We start from the raw sequence: 12,444 nt of genomic DNA, 5'->3' as shown, positions 1-12,444 counted from the left end.
AAGGAACAAAAACGATTAAGAGCTTTAAATTTACCCTTAGATTTGTTCTCTTGGGGCAGAAAAACTCACTTTCCCTCAATGATAGTGGAGATAATAGAATCCAATTGAGAACCAAATAAATTACTACCCTGAAATGATAAAGATAGTAATCTAGATTTAGACATCATATCAGCATTCCAAGATTTAAGCCATAAAGCTCTTCTAGTAAGAACAGCTAAAGACATAGATTTATTATCAATCTTAATAAAATCAAATATAGCATCACAGATAAAATGATTACCATGTTGAAGTAAAAGAACAATGCTAGACAATTTAGGATCTATTAACTGTTGAGCTAAACTGTCCAACCAATAAGTTGAAGCCGCAACATCAGCCATAGAAAGGGTAGGTCTAAGAATATAGCCAGTATTTAAATATGCTTTTCTAAGGTAGAATTCAATCTTCCAATCTAAAGGATTCTTAAAACAAGTACTATCTTCCATAGGAATAGTAGTACGTTTGTTGAGAGTAGAAATAGCTCCATCAGCTTTAGGGACTTTTTCCCAAAACTCCAAATTAGCCACAGGTAAAGGATACCGTTTTTTTAAACCTAGAAGAAGGGTTAAAAGAAGCACCAAGTTTAGACCATTGCTTAGTAATCATATGAGAAATAGCGTCTGGAACAGGAAAAACTTCAGGAGTAACCTCAGAAGTTTTAAAAACAGAATTCAAACGTTTGCTATTCTTGTTATTGAGAGAACTAGATTCCTCAATACCCAAAGTAAATAATACTTCCTTTAATAAAGAACGAATATATTCAATCTTAAAAAGAAAGGTAGATTTATCAATTTCAGTCTCTGAAGTAGGATCCTCTGAGCCAGAGAGATCATCATCAGCAAAAGATACTTCAGTATGCTGTTGATCAATACAAAATTCATCAGATTTATGAGAAGTTAGGAGAGACCTTTTAAGTTTATTTGAAGGCTGAATAGCAGTCACTGGGGGGTAGTTATCAAGCCGTCAACCTCAAATACGCTGGAATTCCGCAGCGTATTTGTGGCGAGGCTGATTCGCCTTAGTTATCAAAGGCTCGAGACCAGCAAAAGTAGAATTTTGTGACGTAAGCTTCGATCCGCCGGACTCAGTCCGACACAGATCGATTCTTACGTCACTCCAGATGTTCCGCACACAAGTGCGGCACAATCTCACTACTTTTGCTAGTTATCAAATGACTAGCAGGTACGCTCGGCACTTTTACGGCCCAGCGTACCTGGTTTTCAAACCGCCACCCCTGGAGGCGGCGGATCCCATAGGAATCAATGGGAGTCTGACCATAGCGAAAGTACAAGTTCGCTGCTGACAGACATCCCATTGATTTCTATGGGAGCTGTCTGCACCTAACACCCTAACATGTACCCCGAGTCTAAACACCGCTAATCTGACCCCCCCTACACGCCGCAACGAAATAAAATTATTACCCCCTAAACCGCCGCTCCCGGAGCCCACCGCAAGCTACTCTATACATATTAACCCCTAAACCGCCGCTCCCGGAGCCCACCGCAAGCTACTCTATACATATTAACCCCTAAACTGCCGCTCCCGGAGCCCACCGCAAGCTACTCTATACATATTAACCCCTAAACCGCCGCTCCCAGAGCCCACCGCAACTATAATAAATGTATTAACCCCTAAACCGCCGCTCCCTGAACCCGCCGCAACCTATATTAAATGTATTAACCCCTATCCTGCCCCCCCCCTACACCGTCGCCACCTATAATAAATTTTTTAACCCCTAATCTGCCCCCCCTACACCGTCGCCACCTATAATAAATTTATTAACCCCTATCCTGCCCCCCACTACGCCGCCGCCACTGTAATAAAATTATTAACCCCTAAACCTAAGTCTAACACTAACCCTAACGCCCCCCTAACTTAAATATTAATTAAATAAATCTAAATAATATTTTTATTATTAACTAAATTAATCCTATTTAAAACTAAATACTTACCTTTAAAATAAACCATAATATAGCTACAATATAAATAATAATTATATTCTAGCTATTTTAGGATTTATTTTTATTTTACAGGTACCTTTCAATTTGTTTTAACTAGGTTCAATAGCTATTAAATAGTTATTAACTATTTAATAGCTTACCTAGCTAAAATAAACTGAAATTTACCTGTAAAATAAATCCTAACCTAAGTTATAATTACACCTAACACTACAATATACTTTAATAAATTATTCCTATTTAAAACTAAATACTTACCTGTAAAATAAACCCTAATATAGCTACAATATAATTAATAATTACATTGTAGCTATCTTAGGATTTATATTTATTTTACAGGTAACTTTGTATTTTTTTTAAGCTAGTTAGAATAGTTATTAAATAGTTATTAACTATTAAATAACTACCTAGCTAAAAGAAATACAAAATTACCTGTAAAATAAATCCTAACCTAAGTTACAATTAAACCTAATACTACACTATCATTAAATTAATTAAATAAACTACCTACAAATAACTACAATTAAATACAATTACATAAACTAACTAAAGTACAAAAAATAAAAAAAGCTAAGTTACAAAAAATAAAAAAATAAGTTACAAACATTTCAAAAATATTACAACAATTTTAAGCTACTTACACCTAATCTAAGCCCCCTAATAAAATAACAAACCCCCCAAAATATGCCCTACCCTATTCTAAATTAAATAAAGTTCAAAGCTCTTTTACCTTACCAGCCCTTAAAAGGGCCATTTGTGGGGGCATGCCCCAAAAAGTACAGCTCTTTTGCCTGTAAAAGAAAAATACAACCCCCCCAACATTAAAACCCACCACCCACATACCCCTAATCTAACCCAAACCCCCCTTACAAAAACCTAACACTAATCCCCTGAAGATCATCCTACCTTGTCTTCACTCAGCCGAGCAGCGATGGAACCGAAGTGGACATCCGGAGCGGAAGAAGTTAATCCTCCAAGCGGCGCTGAAGAAATCTTCCATCCGATGAAGTCATCATCCAGGCGGCGCTAAAGAAAAGTCTTCGATCCGGCCGATGTCATCTTCAAAGAGGCGCTGAAGAGGTCTTCTATCCGGGCGATGTCATCTTCCAAGCCGGGTCTTGAATCTTCCTCCCGCCGACGCGGAACCTCCTTCTTCACCGACGGACTACGACGAATGAAGGCTCCTTTAAGGGACGTCATCCAAGATGGCGTCCCCTCAATTACGATTGGCTGATAGGATTCTATCAGCCAATCGGAATTAAGGTAGGAAAAATCTGATTGGCTGATGGAATCAGCCAATCAGATTGAGCTCGCATTCTATTGGCTGATCGGAACAGTGAAGACAAGGTAGGATGATCTTCAGGGGATTAGTGTTAGGTTTTTGTAAGGGGGGTTTGGGTTAGATTAGGGGTATGTGGGTGGTGGGTTTTAATGTTGGGGGGGGTTGTATTTTTCTTTTACAGGCAAAAGAGCTGTACTTTTTGGGGCATGCCCCCACAAATGGCCCTTTTAAGGGCTGGTAAGGTAAAAGAGCTTTGAACTTTATTTAATTTAGAATAGGGTAGGGCATTTTTTTATTTTGTGGGGTTTGTTATTTTATTAGGGGGCTTAGATTAGGTGTAAGTAGCTTAAAATTGTTGTAATATTTTTAAAATGTTTGTAACTTATTTTTTTATTTTTTGTAACAGCTTTTTTTATTTTTTGTACTTTAGTTAGTTTATGTAATTGTATTTAATTGTAGTTATTTGTAGGTAGTTTATTTAATTAATTTAATGATAGTGTAGTATTAGGTTTAATTGTAACTTAGGTTAGGATTTATTTTACAGGTAATTTTGTATTTCTTTTAGCTAGGTAGTTATTAAATAGTTAATAACTATTTAATAACTATTCTAACTAGCTAAAAAAAATACAAAGTTACCTGTAAAATAAATATAAATCCTAAGATAGCTACAATATAATTATTAATTATATTGTAGCTATATTAGGGTTTATTTTACAGGTAAGTATTTAGTTTTAAATAGAAATAATTTATTAAAGTATAGTGTAGTGTTAGGTGTAATTGTAACTTAGGTTAGGATTTATTTTACAGGTAAATTTCAGTTTATTTTAGCTAGGTAAGCTATTAAATAGTTAATACATATTTAATAGCTATTGTACCTAGTTAAAATAAATTGAAAGGTACCTGTAAAATAAAAATAAATCCTAAGACAGCTAGAATATAATTATTATTTATATTGTAGCTATATTAGGGTTTATTTTATAGGCAAGTATTTAGTTTTAAATAGGATTAATTTAGTTAATAATAAAAAACATAATTTATGCTTACCTGATAAATTTATTTCTCTTGTAGTGTATCCAGTCCACGGATCATCCATTACTTATGGGATATTAACTCCTCCCCAACAGGAAGTGCAAGAGGATTCACCCAGCAGAGCTGCTATATAGCTCCTCCCCTAACTGCCATTACCAGTCATTCGACCGAAAACATGCAGAGAAAGGAAAACCATAGGGTGCAGTGGTGACTGTAGTTTAATGGAAAAATTACCTGCCTTAAAGTGACAGGGCGGGCCGTGGACTGGATACACTACAAGAGAAATAAATTTATCAGGTAAGCATAAATTATGTTTTCTCTTGTTAAGTGTATCCAGTCCACGGATCATCCATTACTTATGGGATACCAATACCAAAGCTAAAGTACACGGATGACGGGAGGGACAGGCAGGCTCTTTATACGGAAGGAACCACTGCCTGAAGAACCTTTCTCCCAAAAACAGCCTCCGAAGAAGCAAAAGTGTCAAATTTGTAAAATTTGGAAAAAGTATGAAGAGAAGACCAAGTTGCAGCCTTGCAAATCTGTTCAACAGAAGCCTCATTCTTAAAGGCCCAAGTGGAAGCCACAGCTCTAGTAGAATGTGCTGTAATTCTTTCAGGAGGCTGCTGTCCAGCAGTCTCATAGGCTAACCGTATTATGCTACGAAGCCAAAAGGAGAGAGAGGTAGCCGAAGCTTTTTGACCTCTACTCTGACCAGAATAAACGACAAACAGGGAAGACGTTTGTCGAAAATCCTTAGTTGCCTGTAGATAAAATTTCAGGGCACGGACTACATCTAGATTGTGTAGCAGACGTTCCTTTTTCGAAGAAGGATTAGGACACAAAGATGGAACCACAATCTCTTGATTGATATTCCTGTTAGTGACCACCTTAGGTAGGAACCCAGGTTTAGTACGCAGAACTACCTTGTCTGAATGAAAAATCAGATAAGGAGAATCACAATGTAAGGCAGATAACTCAGAGACTCTTTGAGCCGAGGAAATCGCCATTAAAAACAGAACTTTCCAAGATAACAACTTGATATCAATGGAATGAAGGGGTTCAAACGGAACCCCCTGTAAAACATTAAGAACTAAGTTCAAACTCCATGGTGGAGCAACAGTTTTAAACACAGGCTTGATCCTAGCTAAAGCCTGACAAAAAGCTTGAACGTCCGGAACTTCTGACAGACGTTTGTGTAAAAGAATGGACAGAGCTGAAATCTGTCCCTTTAAGGAACTAGCGGATAAACCCTTTTCTAAACCTTCTTGTAGAAAAGACAATATCCTCGGAATCCTAACCTTACTCCATGAGTAACTCTTGGATTCGCACCAATATAAGTATTTGCGCCATATCTTATGGTAAATCTTTCTGGTAACAGGCTTCCTAGCCTGTATTAAGGTATCAATAACTGACTCAGAAAAACCACGTTTTGATAAAATCAAGCGTTCAATTTCCAAGCAGTCAGCTTCAGAGAAATTAGATTTTGATGTTTGAAGGGACCCTGGATCAGAAGGTCCTGTTTCAGAGGTAGCGACCAAGGTGGACAGGATGACATGTCCACTAGATCTGCATACCAAGTCCTGCGTGGCCATGCAGGCGCTATTAGAATCACTGATGCTCTCTCCTGTTTGATTCTGGCAATCAATCGAGGAAGCATCGGGAAGGGTGGAAACACATAAGCCATCCCGAAGGTCCAAGGTGCTGTCAAAGCATCTATCAGAACCGCTCCCGGATCCCTGGATCTGGACCCGTAACGAGGAAGCTTGGCGTTCTGTCGAGACGCCATGAGATCTATCTCTGGTTTGCCCCAACGTCGAAGTATTTGGGCAAAGACCTCCGGATGAAGTTCCCACTCCCCCGGATGAAAAGTCTGACGACTTAAGAAATCCGCCTCCCAGTTCTCCACTCCCGGGATGTGGATTGCTGACAGGTGGCAAGAGTGAGACTCTGCCCAGCGAATTATCTTTGATACTTCCATCATTGCTAGGGAGCTTCTTGTCCCTCCCTGATGGTTGATGTAAGCTACAGTCGTGATGTTGTCCGACTGAAACCTGATGAACCCCCGAGTTGTTAACTGGGGCCAAGCCAGAAGGGCATTGAGAACTGCTCTCAATTCCAGAATGTTTATTGGTAGGAGACTCTCCTCCTGATTCCATTGTCCCTGAGCCTTCAGAGAATTCCAGACAGCGCCCCAACCTAGTAGGCTGGCGTCTGTTGTTACAATTGTCCAGTCCGGCCTGCTGAATGGCATCCCCCTGGACAGATGTGGCCGAGAAAGCCACCATAGAAGAGAATTTCTGGTCTCTTGATCCAGATTCAGAGTAGGGGACAAGTCTGAGTAATCCCCATTCCACTGACTTAGCATGCACAATTGCAGCGGTCTGAGATGTAGGCGTGCAAAGGGTACTATGTCCATTGCTGCTACCATTAAGCCGATCACCTCCATGCATTGAGCTACTGACGGGTGTTGAATGGAATGAAGGACACGGCATGCATTTTGAAGCTTTGTTAACCTGTCTTCTGTCAGGTAAATCTTCATTTCTACAGAATCTATAAGAGTCCCCAAGAAGGGAACTCTTGTGAGTGGAAAGAGAGAACTCTTCTTTTCGTTCACCTTCCATCCATGCGACCTTAGAAATGCCAGTACTAACTCTGTATGAGACTTGGCAGTTTGAAAGCTTGAAGCTTGTATCAGAATGTCGTCTAGGTACGGAGCTACCGCAATTCCTCGCGGTCTTAGTACCGCCAGAAGAGCACCCAGAACCTTTGTGAAGATTCTCGGAGCCGTAGCCAATCCGAATGGAAGAGCTACAAACTGGTAATGCCTGTCTAGAAAGGCAAACCTTAGATACCGGTAATGATCTTTGTGAATCGGTATGTGAAGGTAAGCATCCTTTAAATCCACTGTGGTCATGTACTGACCCTTTTGGATCATGGGTAAAATTGTCCGAATAGTCTCCATTTTGAACGATGGAACTCTTAGGAATTTGTTTAGGATCTTTAAATCCAGGATTGGCCTGAAAGTTCCCTCTTTTTTGGGAACCACAAACAGATTTGAGTAAAACCCTTGTCCCTGTTCCGACCGTGGAACTGGATGGATTACTCCCATTAATAAAAGCTCTTGTACGCAGCGTAGAAACGCCTCTTTCTTTATTTGGTTTGTTGACAACCTTGACAGATGAAATCTCTCTCTTGGGGGAGAGTATTTGAAGTCCAGAAGGTATCCCTGAGATATTATCTCTAGCGCCCAGGGATCCTGGACATCTCTTGCCCAAGCCTGGGCGAAGAGAGAAAGTCTGCCCCCCACTAGATCCGTTCCCGGATCGGGGGCCCTCAATTCATGCTGTTTTAGGGACACCAGCAGGTTTCCTGGCCTGCTTGCCCTTGTTCCAGGACTGGTTAGGTCTCCAGCCTTGTCTGTAGCGAGCAACAGATCCTTCTTGTTTTGGAGCAGAGGAAGTTGATGCTGCTCCTGCTTTGAAATTCCGAAAGGAACGAAAATTAGACTGTCTAGCCTTAGGTTTGGCTCTGTCTTGAGGCAGGGCATGGCCTTTACCTCCTGTAATGTCAGCGATAATTTCTTTCAATCCGGGCCCGAATAAGGTCTGCCCTTTTAAAGGTATATTAAGTAATTTAGACTTAGAAGTAACGTCAGCTGACCAGGATTTTAGCCACAGTGCTCTGCGCGCCTGAATGGCGAATCCGGAATTCTTAGCCGTAAGCTTAGTTAAATGTACTACGGCATCTGAAATAAATGAGTTAGCTAACTTAAGAGCTTTAAGCCTGTGTGTAATCTCATCTAATGGAGCTGATTCAAGTGTCCCTTCCAGAGACTCAAACCAAAATGCTGCTGCAGCCGTGACAGGCGCAATGCATGCAAGGGGTTGCAATATAAAACCTTGTTGAACAAACATTTTCTTAAGGTAACCCTCTAACTTTTTATCCATTGGATCTGAAAAGGCACAGCTATCCTCCACCGGGATAGTGGTACGCTTAGCTAAAGTAGAAACTGCTCCCTCCACCTTAGGGATCGTTTGCCATAAGTCCCGTGTGGTGGTGTCTATTGGAAACGTCTTTCTAAATATCGGAGGGGGTGAGAACGGCACACCGGGTCTATCCCACTCCTTAGTAACAATTTCAGTAAGTCTCTTAGGTATAGGAAAAACGTCAGTACTCGACGGTACCGCAAAATATTTATCCAACCTTCACATTTTTTCTGGTATTGCAACTGTGTTACAATCATTCAGAGCCGCTAACACCTCCCCTAGTAATACACGGAGGTTTTCCAGCTTAAATTTAAAATTTGAAATATCTGAATCCAATCTGTTTGGATCAGAACCGTCAGCCGCAGAATGAAGCTCTCCGTCCTCATGTTCTGCAAGTTGTGACGCAGTATCTGACATGGCCCTAACATTATCAGCGAACTCTGTTCTCACCCCAGAGTGATCACGCTTACCTCTTAGTTCTGGTAATTTAGCCAAAACTTCAGTCATAACAGTAGCCATATCCTGTAATGTGATTTGTAATGGCCGCCCAGATGTACTCGGCGCCACAATATCACGCACCCCCCGAGCGGGAGATGCAGGTACTGACACGTGAGGCGAGTTAGTCGGCATAACTCTCCCCTCGTTGTTTGGTGAAATGTGTTCAATTTGTACAGATTGACTTTTATTTAAAGTAGCATCAATACAGTTAGTACATAAATTTCTATTGGGCTCCACTTTGGCATTAGCACATATAGCACAGATGTCTTCCTCTGAATCAGACATGTTTAACACACTAGCAAATAAACTAGCAACTTGGAAATACTTTTCAAGTAATTTACTATAATATGAAAACGTACTGTGCCTATAAGAAGCACAGAAAGAGTTATGACAGTTGAAAGTTAATAAACTGAAAGGTTATAGCATCAAATCTTTGTAAAAAACACAATTTTAGCAAAGGCTTGTTCCCATTAGCGAAGGATAACTAACCCTGATAGCAGAAAAAAAGTTACAGAAATAAACATTTTTTATCACAGTCAACTACAATCTCACAGCTCTGCTGTGAATGATTACCTCCCTCAAAACAAGTTTTGAAGACCCCTGAGTTCTGTAGAGATGAACCTGATCATGCAGGAAATACAATGAGCTTCTGACTGAATTTTTTTACCTCCCCCTCACACACAACAGTGAGAGAGATCAGTAAACTGTCATAAATTAAATAAAACAACTGCCAAGTGGAAAAAATAATGCCCAAAACATTTTATTCACCCAGTACCTTAGAAAATGAAACGATTTTACATGCCAGCAAAAAACGTTTAACATAAATTAAGTGTTATTAAAGAGCCTGTTGCCAGTCCCTGCAAATTAGGCTAAAGTCTTATGCACACAGTATAATTCCAGTGAAGTGCCATTCCCCAGAATACTGAAGTGTAAAATATACATACATGACAGCCTGATACCAGTTGCTGCTACTGCATTTAAGGCTGAGTTTACATTATATCGGTATGGCAGAATTTTCTCATCAATTCCATTGTCAGAAAATAATAAGCTGCTACATACCTCTTTGCAGATTAATCTGCCCGCTGTCCCCTGATCTGAAGTTTACCTCTCCTCAGATGGCCGAGAAACAGCAATATGATCTTAACTACGCCGGCTAAAATCATAGTAAAAACTCAGGTAGATTCTTCTTCAAATTCTATCAGAGAAGGAATAACACACTCCGGTGCTATTATAAAATAACAAACTTTTGATTGAAGGTATAAAACTAAATATAATCACCATAGTCCTCTCACACATCCTATCTAGTCGTTGGGTGCAAGAGAATGACTGGTAATGGCAGTTAGGGGAGGAGCTATATAGCAGCTCTGCTGGGTGAATCCTCTTGCACTTCCTGTTGGGGAGGAGTTAATATCCCATAAGTAATGGATGATCCGTGGACTGGATACACTTAACAAGAGAAATATTATTTAGATTTGTTTAATTAATATTTAAGTTAGGGGGGCGTTAGGGTTAGACTTAGGTTTAGGGGTTAATAATTTTATTACAGTGGCGGCGGCGTAGTGGGGGGCAGGATAGGTGTTAATAAATTTATTATAGGGGGCGACGGTGTAGGGGAGGCAGATTAGGGGTTAATAAATTTATTATAGGTGACGACGGTGTAGGGGGGGCAGGATAGGGGTTAATAGGTTTAATATAGGTTGCGGCGGGTTCAGGGAGCGGCGGTTTAGGGGTTAAACTATTTATTTAGTTGCGGAGAGGTGCGGGATCAGCAGGATAGGGGTTAATAACTTTATTATAGAGGGCGACGGTGTAGGGGGGGCAGGATAGGGGTTACTAGGTATACTGTAGGTGGCAGCGGTGTCCGGGAGCGGCGGTTTAGGGGTTAATACATTTATAAGAGTTGCGGCAGGGTCTAGGAGCGGCGGTTTAGGGGTTAATACATTTATAAGAGTTGCGGCAGGGTCTAGGAGCGGCGGATTAGGGGTTAGTAACTTTATTGAGTTGCGGGGGGCTCCGGGGGCGCCGGTATAGGGATAGAACAGTGCAGTTTAGTGTGGGTGCTTAGTGACAGGCTAGCAAGAAAGCTGTCAAACAGCCGAAGAGCAGCAAGATCGGATGAGTGATAACTCTCACAGTCCGCTGCTCATCGCCCCGCGGCTTTTTGACAGCTTTTTTTGATAACTTAGGCGAACGTATTCAAGGTCCGCGGCGGCGAAGGTAGGCGAGCTTAGGCGGGCGTATTGGGGCCGGCGAAGTCAGAAAAGTAGACGGCTTGATAACTACCCCCCATAGCCTTTTTAATGGCTGTAGCAATATAATCTTTTATATCTACAGGAATATTATTTATTTATAAAATATTTTACCAGGAAGGATACATTGAGATTTCTCTTGCTTTCAAGTATGTCCTGGGTCCACAAAACATTGCATTGATACAATAGGGTACATAAATTACAAAAACAATAATACACAATATATACAAAATTTAAAATGGAACAGGTAGGACATATATAATCAACCATGACAGGTGCATTCTGTTTTGAGATATGTAGAGAGGGATCTCTTAAAGGATTTTAGGCTTGGGGAAGGTTTGAAAGTGTGCGGGAGGTCGTTCCATAATTGTGGTGCTCTGTAGTAAAATGGAGGATTGAGCTGCTTTCTTTTTGTATTGAGGCAAGCTAAATAATGTGCTTGTACTGGATCGGAGGTTATAGGAGGTGGGAATAGCTGGGGAGAGCATTCTGCTCAGGAAGGGTGGGAGCTTCCCAGAAAAGGTTGCGTCTGGATTCCAGCGACAGCTAGTTTAGTTCTTTTAGCATGTCACAACGGTGGGTCCTGTAATCACATTGTAGCACAAAGCGGCAGAATGAGTTATACAATGTATTACGTTTATTAAGGTGAGTTTGTGGTGCAGTTGCATATACTACATCCCCATAATCAATGATTGGCATCAGCATTTGCTGTACAATCTTTTCTTTTAAAGCAGGGCTGAGGCAGGATTTGTTTCTGTACAGGGCACCTAGTTTTGGATAAAGTTTTGATGCAAGTTTTTCTATGTGGAGGCCAAAAGATAGATTGGGGTCTAACAACATACCCAAGTATTTGAAAGAGTGGACTGTGGTCAGTGTGCAATTTGATTTTGTTTTGATGCATAGATGGGAATTATGTAGTTTGTGTAATTTAGGTCCAGTTCCAAAGATCATTGTGACAGTTTTGTCAGTGTTTAGGAAGAGTTTTGTTTTTTGAGATCCACTTTTCTACCTCTGTGAACTGGTCTTGGAGCACTGCTTCAAGCTGCGGTAGATCGGATTTGCTCTCATAGATTACCATGTCATGTGTACAGTTGAGGATTTGCAGATATTAGGCAGATCATTTACATTAGAATATCATGTACATTAGACTGTGAAGGTTTAACAGTAGGTGTATTTGTACTTATAGAAACATTATCATCATGTAATAATTTTTTATAGCAAGTGCCACATATTTGAGCTGAAGAAGTGAGTTCAGCTAATTTAAAACATACACACTTAGCTTTGGTAGAGTTGTTTTCAGGCAGCTTGGTTCCTACAGTAACATCAGAGGCAGGATCAGTCTGAGACATCTTGCAAAATGTAACAAAAAATAAAAATAAAATTTTTAACAAAATATTCAATTT

This window comes from Bombina bombina, chromosome 5, assembly GCF_027579735.1.
Source record: "Bombina bombina isolate aBomBom1 chromosome 5, aBomBom1.pri, whole genome shotgun sequence".
Classification (NCBI taxonomy): domain Eukaryota; kingdom Metazoa; phylum Chordata; class Amphibia; order Anura; family Bombinatoridae; genus Bombina; species Bombina bombina.
This window is presented reverse-complemented; position numbering follows the sequence as displayed.